The following is a 7,966-nucleotide window of genomic DNA, read 5'->3' as shown; positions in this document are numbered from 1 at the left end:
GGGTCAGAATTACTGGTTTGAAGGAGAAGTTTGGCAACGGATTTATTGAGTAGGGGTGGTAGATAAGTTGTTGCATTATTTTGTTATCTACTGCAGATAGCATTGATGAATTTGCACTCCACATCCGGTGGATGTTTGGATTGACGGTGCCTCATGGTAAAGTTATGAAAGCAACATAGTGATGGTTCATGTTTGTCCGGAAAACATTGTCGTCAATCCTTTTAGCTATTCAAATTGCATGTTTTAAACTTGCTAGATATGTATCAGGTATTTTTTACGTCTTATTTTGATTTAAATTATTCAAATTTGATGAAAATATATAGTTTAAAGTGATCGATCCTTGTGCTATTTGTGATGTAATACATATTTATTTGTATGTTCCTATTATATATAAAACCAATATGTCCAAGTTTATTTGGAATTGCTCTACTGATTCTGGAAGAGATCCCAAAATGTGAAAAGAACATTGATTTTAGAATTTCAGACACCCTAGAAAATATTGTCTGAACACTCTTCTAGGCCATTTTTTGACAGCTAGTCCTCTACCCCGTACAATGTTGGAGATGAGCCTAATATGCTCATCTTCACATATCTTCCCAACATTGATTGTGGGGGAAAAGGAGGGATATGCTTAAGATGAACATTGAGAGAACTCTATTATAAATCTTAGTTTCCAGTGACTTCCAAGTATAGCGTGCACATAAATTAAGATGAACATGGGAATTACAGTGGGTGTTCGAACATTTTTATTTGTCTTATAAATTATTTAGCAGAAATCATCTGATTTTAGTTTTGACACAATAACTCTGCAGTTACGCTATCGATTTTAATGCACCTACACATGTTAGGATATATAATTGGTATCATCCCACAAAATATGTGGAGGGAAACTTTTCAATGAATATTTTGATAGCGTTCTGTTAGTATAGATTTATATAGCGTTTGAGAAGGACACGATTAAGAGAGCTCAAATTATTTTATGCAGCTAAGCGTTTCATTGAGCATATAAAAAGGTCAGTAGAAGAATTTAATTTCAGAGAATAGGGTAATATTTTTTATGGTCCAGCTAAAAACAGACAATACTTGTAAATTTAATGTTATGTATTTAAATGTCACAAATTTACCTCTGTTTGATAAATCGGAGGGGGGGGGGCGTGAGAGAAAGATCTAGTGATAGGAAGGGAGCGATACGCACAGGCTATGCACTCTTATTGTTTTTAAAAATATTACTTGACCAACATTTACAGTAATCATCAATGTGTAGTGGAAAATTGTGTTCATTGAACATTTTAAATACACTATGGAGTTAGGGATGGTCAACGAGGAATCCCAACGATTTACACACAGACAAGTTAATGCAGACCTTCAACGATTCACCATATAAATAGAAAAGTAAATCTTATTATTCTTGGAGTGTTTTGCGGTCAAATCAGGCACAATGTGTGTTTAATGAGATGTGCAATGATTTCTCTACCTTTTTACTTATCAGGCTTTCACACTTTCAGTGGTAATAATAAAGTTATATTTATCGAAGAGACAACGCAACATGTTTAATGAAATGTGCCAATTTGAGATTGCAGTAGGCTCAATAATAAATAATATCTATACGCTCATAATGGATCGGTGTTTGTTTAACTGGAAAACAAGATGGAATTGTTTATATTTCTTTCTTTCTCTTTTTTTTCGGATCAAAAATAATGACAATCATGAAATGTTTCGAACCCTGGTAATAACCAATCATTGACCATGTTAGTTAAAATATTATTGATTGATGTCCCAAAGCATTGCATGTCTTTAATGCAAAATTGGGACTTGAACTTGAAAAACATATTGGAACAGCAAGTGACATTTGCATCTTTTATTCTTCTTCTTTTAATGCATTATTATTTTTTTACTAGATTTTTTGTTTTATCTCATTTAATTTTTAGTATTTTCCTGTATTTTGCAAGTTATTTTGTTTTCGTTTCTTTATATCTTATTATTATTGTAAAATTTTAATGACTTCTTTTCGTTTTATTTGGTTTTGAAATCTTAAGCTTCACTTTATGGTCAGAATCACTGAGCTTGAAGGATAGTTTTAAGCAATAGACATAGGGTAGATGTCATAGCATTATTTACATTCACTGCAGATAGCATTGATAGAATTTAAATCCTGACATCCGTGTGATGTTTGATTGACGGTGCCCTTAGTGTTATAGCAAATATACAATGATGGTCCATGTTTGTTCAAAAACATTGTCAACTTTCTAGCTATTTAAATTGCTATGTTTTAAACTGGTTTGGGATATGTATTGTGTATTTTATTGTCCATTCTGACTCTAAATTATTCGCACCTCTGATGAAAATATATGTTTAAAGTGACCAGATCCCCGGAAGACGTAGATTTTGAAGGAATATTATTTACTGTATGTGTTCCTATTATATATAAACCAATATGTCCGAGTTTCATTGAATCGCTCTACTGGATCTGAAGTTATGATCCCAAATGCAGAAAAAGCAAACACTGATTTAGAATTTCAGGACAATCTCTAGAAAATATTGTTCGAACACTTTAAATATTTTCAGAGTTGGAAGCAGTCCTCTACCTTCGTACACGTTGGTATACCTAATATGCTCATTCTCACACATCTTCTCCCAACATTGATTGGTGGGGAAAGTGGTTGGGATATGCTGAAGATGAACATTGAGAGAACTCTATTATAAATCTTAGTTTCAGTGACTCATAAAAGCGCACCTGCTACTAAGATGAAATATGGAATTACAGTGGGTGTTCGAACACATTTTCCGGTTTGCTCCACAAATTGTTGCTTAGCAAAATCATCTGATTTTAGTTTTGGACAATAAATCCCGCAGTTACGCCATCGATTTTAATGTGAATTTTGGCAATACATGTTAGACATATAATCATATCATCCCACAAAAATATGGAGGAAATCAATGAATATTTTGATAGCGTTCTTGTTAGTATAGATTTAACATAGCGTTTTGTACACACAAATACAGGCCTAAATTATTTATGTGCCATGTTTATTGAGCATATGTACATGTAGTATAATTAATTTAGAGAAGGTGATAGAATTTTATATTCAGCTAAAAAACAGACATGACTCGTAAATTTAATGTTATGTATTTAAATGTCATAAAATGTACCATTGTGTGATAAATCGGAGGAAGGAGAGAGAGCGAGTGATAGGAAGGGAGAGATACGCACAGGCTAAGTAACATTTATTGTTTTAAAAACATTACTTAATCTCAACATTTGCAAAAAATCAGCCTAATGTGGAAATTGTGTCTGGTTAAACATTTTAAATACACCATGGTTAGGATGGTCAAATGGTGAACTTAACGATTTGCTACATACAGATGCTACACGTATTTCCAACGATTCACCATATACAGAAAAGTAGTCTTATGATTCTTTATGTTTTGTGGTCAACCGTGCACAATGTGTGTTTTCAATGGGGAGATGTGCAATGATTTAATTTACTAAGCGAATATTATTTTCAGACCAGGTAATACAGTTATACCCACTGAAGAGACAACGCAAATCATGTTTAATGAAATGTGCAAATTTGAGATTGCATAGGCCTAATAATAAAGTTCATTATCTATAATGCTCATACTGATCGGTGTTTGTTTAACTGAAAAACAACATTTTTGAATTGTTTATATTTTCTTTCTTTTTTTTTTTTTTTAATAATGACAATTATTAAATAAGCCTGAACTTGAACACCAATCATTGACCATGTTAGTTAAAATATTATTGATTGATGTGTCCTATACATTGCGCATGTGTCTTTTAATGTACAATTGGACTTGAACTTGACACATATTGAACAGCAAGTGACATTTGTAATTTTACTTTTTTCCTTCTTTTAGCATTATTTTCTTTACTAGATTTTTGTTTATCTTCTCTTTTATTTAATTTGGCATTTTCTTTTCCTATTTTGTGTTATTGTTTCTTTTGTTTCTTGATTCTTTTCATTATTATTTTTGTGGGGGGGCCTTAATGACTTTTTTCGTTTTATCTGTTTGGAAATCTTTGAAGTTTTTTTTTTCTTTTGCGGGTCAGAATTACTGGTTTGGAAGGAGAAGTCAAGGAATGCATTGGATTACAGGGTGGTAGATGTCGTTATATTATTTTGGTTATTCACTGCAGATAGCATTGATAAATTTGCATCCTACATCCAGTGTGATGTTTGATTGATTTGTGCCCTTAGTGTTATATAAAGATAAAAGATGGTCTATGCTCATTCAAAACATTGCTGCCAACTTTTTAAAATATTCAAATTGCTATGTTTTAAACTGTTTAAAGATATGTATCAGGTATTTACGTCTTATTCGGGGATTTGAAATTATTCAAAAATTTGATAGAAAATATATGTTTAAAGTGACCGATCCTGAAATATTTAGATGGCCAATATTATTTATTGGTATTTATTATATAAACTAATATGCTAAGTTTACTTGAATCGCTTCACTGATCTGGAAGTTATGATCCCAAATGTGAAAAAGGAACACTCGATTTTAGAATTTCAGATTAATCTTTCAGAGGCCATTGGTTCGAACACTTTAAAGGCCTATTGAAATAGAACCTCTATCTCTGCAACAATGTTGGTGATACTTAGACATGTGCTCATCTTCACATATCTTCTCCCAACATTGATTGGTGGGGAAAGGAGGATATGTTTATGACGAACATTGAGAGAACTTATTATAAATCTTAGTTTCAGTGACTCATATAGCGTGCGGCACTATACTTCAAGATGAATATGGGAATTACAGGGTGTTCGAAAACACATTTGGGTTTACCATAAAATTGCTTGTAGCAAAAAAATCATCTGATTTTTAAGCTGGACAATAACTTCATATACGCTAATGATTTAATGGTAATTTGGTGCCATACAGCAGATATATAATTTGCGCATTTGGTCCCACAAAATATGGAGGAAATCAATGAATATTTTGATAGCGTTCGTTAGTATATATAGATTTAACATAGCGTTTGTACATTATTAAATACAGGCCAAATTATTTATGTGGCTATGTTTATTATGCATATGTACATGTGGGTAATTTTAATTTAGAGAAGGTGTTAATATTTTATATTCAGCTAAAAACAGAGACATTACTCGTAAATTTAATGGTGTTGTGTATTTAAATGTCACAATGTACTCACTTGTGGATAACGGAGGGGGGCGAGAGAGCGAGTGATAGAAGAGAGATATGCACAGGCTATGCATACTTACGCCTTTGAAAAACATTACTTGACCAACATTTTCAAGAAAATCCGTAGCCCAATGCGAAATTGTGTTCATTAAATATTTAAATACAATTCATGGTTAGATGCATTAAAATTATGAATCCTAACGATTATTAATATTACAGCTGCTATTTACTTCAATGATTCACTTATATAATAGAAAAGTAATCTTATTATTCTTTTTATGTTTTGTGGCCTTTAACTGTGCAACAATGTGTGTTTTTTCAATGGGGGAGATGTGCAATGATTTACCTTACTATGAATATTTTCACACTTTCTGAAGGGTACATAGTTATGGGATCGCATCAGAAGAGATAAATTTAAATCATGTTTAATGAAATGTGCCAATTTGAGATTGCATAGGCTCATAATAAAGGTCACATTCATATCGCTCATAATGACGGTGTTTGCTTAACTGAAAAACAAATATTTTGAATTGTTTATATTTTTTTCGGATCGCACAATGATAATCATGAATAAGCCTGAACTGGTAACAACCAACCATTGACCATGTTAGTTAAAATTATTATCATCGATGTGTCCATGATTGCATAGTGTTCTTAATGCAAAAATGGACTTGAACTTCTGAAATATATTGGGAATAAGTAAGTGACATTTGCACTTTTTTTATTCTTCCTTCTTTTTAATGCATTATTTTTTACTTTCAGATTTTTGTTTTATCTTCCCTTTATTTAATTTTGCATTTTCTTTCCTATTTTGTAGTTGGTTTTGTTTTTGTTTCTGTATCTTTTCATTATTTTTGTGGGGGGCCTTAATGACTTCTTTTTCGTTTTATTTGCTCTTGAAATCTTTGCTTATTTTTATAAATAGAATTACTGGTTTGGAAGGGAGTAAGCTTGGCAAATGTATCACATAGGGTGTAGATGTCGTTGCATTATTTTGTTATCTACTGCAGATACATTGACAATTTGTATCTCCACATCCGTGTGGATGTTTGATTGGATTTATGTTCTAGGGTTATAAAGAAATACAAAGATGGTCCATGTTTGTCCGGGAAAACATTGTCAACTTTTTATCTTTTCAATTTGCTATCTTTTAAACTGTTTGGGGATATGTATCAGGTATTTTACGTCTTATTCGACTTAAATTATTCAAAATTTGATGAAAAATATATGTTTAAAGTGCATTCTTCGATCCCTGAAATATTTGTGGATAATGTATTATTTATTGCATGTATGTTCCTATTATATGTAAATTAACATGTCCAAGTTTCATTTTGAATCAGTTCTCCTCACTGATCTGAAGTTATGATCCCAAATGTGAAAAGCAAACACTGGATTTAGAATTCTCAGACAATCTTCAGGAAAATATTGTTTGAACACTTTGTTAGCCTTATTGGAAATAGTCCTTCTTACCCCCTGCAGGCTAATGTTGGAGACATTACTATGCTCATCTTCACATATCTTCTCTCAGTCACTGATTAGGTAAAGGATAGATAGTGCTTAAGATGAACATTGAGAGAACTCTTATTATAAATCTGGTTTCCTTAGTGACTCTATATATGCAAGTAATTATACTCTAAGATGAATATGGGAATTACAGGGTGTTCGGAACACATTGCTCTGGGTTTGTTCATAAAATTGCTTAGCAAAAATCATCTGGGATTTAGTTTTGGACACAATTTCAGTACATGCCACCAGATTTTAATGCACCTAAGTACATATGAGTTAGATATATAATTTGGTTAATATCCTGGCCAAAATATGTGGATAAATGAATATTTTGATATGCCTGTTAGTATAGATTTAACATATAGTTTTTGTACACACAAATACAGTATTAATTATTTATGTGCCATGCAAGCTTATTTTTGAGCATATGTACATGTGGGTATAAATTCACTAGAGAAGGTGTTAATATTTATATTCAGTTAAAATTACATTATTACCAAATTTAATGTTATGTATTTAAATGTCATAAATGTACCACCAAAGATAAATCGAGGGAAGAGAGAGAGAGCAGTGATGTGGAAGGGAGAGATACGCACAGGCTACGTGCAAGTAATACTTATTGTTTTTAAAAATACTTGACTAACATTTAAGAAAATCAGCCCAATGTGTGTAGGGATTGTGTCTATTAAAACATTTTAAATACACCATGGTTAGGATGTATTTAAATGGTGAATCCTAACGATTGATATTAATATAGACAAGCACGCATTTCAACGATTCATATGGAATAGCAAGTAACCTTATTATTCTTGTTTTGTGTCAACCGCAGTACAATGTGTTTTCACGGGGAGAGATGCAATGATTTATCTTTACTCATGAATAGTTTCTTTCATCTTCAGTGTGTGCTGAAGAAGTTATACCCACTCGAAGACAACGCAAACTGGCGTTTAATGAAATTGTGAAGCTAATTTGAGATTGCATAGGCTCATTAATAGAAGGTCATTATCTATAATGCTCTGGTAATGATCAGTGTTTGTTTAATTGAAAATAACATTTTGGAATTGTTTTATATTTTTTCTTTCTTTTTTTCGACTAGTAAAATAATGATAATCATGAAATAAGTTTGAACTTGTACACCAATTCCATTGACCATGTTAGGTTAAAAATATTGGTTGATTGATGTGTCTTATACATTGCGCATGTGTTCTTTTAATGTAAAATTGGATTTGATCTTGAATCATATTGATTAGCATGTGACATTTGCACTTTTAATTCTTTTTTCTTTTAATGC

The sequence above is a fragment of the Amphiura filiformis genome, chromosome 13 (genome assembly GCF_039555335.1).
Source record: "Amphiura filiformis chromosome 13, Afil_fr2py, whole genome shotgun sequence".
Classification (NCBI taxonomy): domain Eukaryota; kingdom Metazoa; phylum Echinodermata; class Ophiuroidea; order Amphilepidida; family Amphiuridae; genus Amphiura; species Amphiura filiformis.
The sequence above is the reverse complement of the archived record's forward strand: the minus strand, read 5'-3'. Positions refer to the sequence as shown.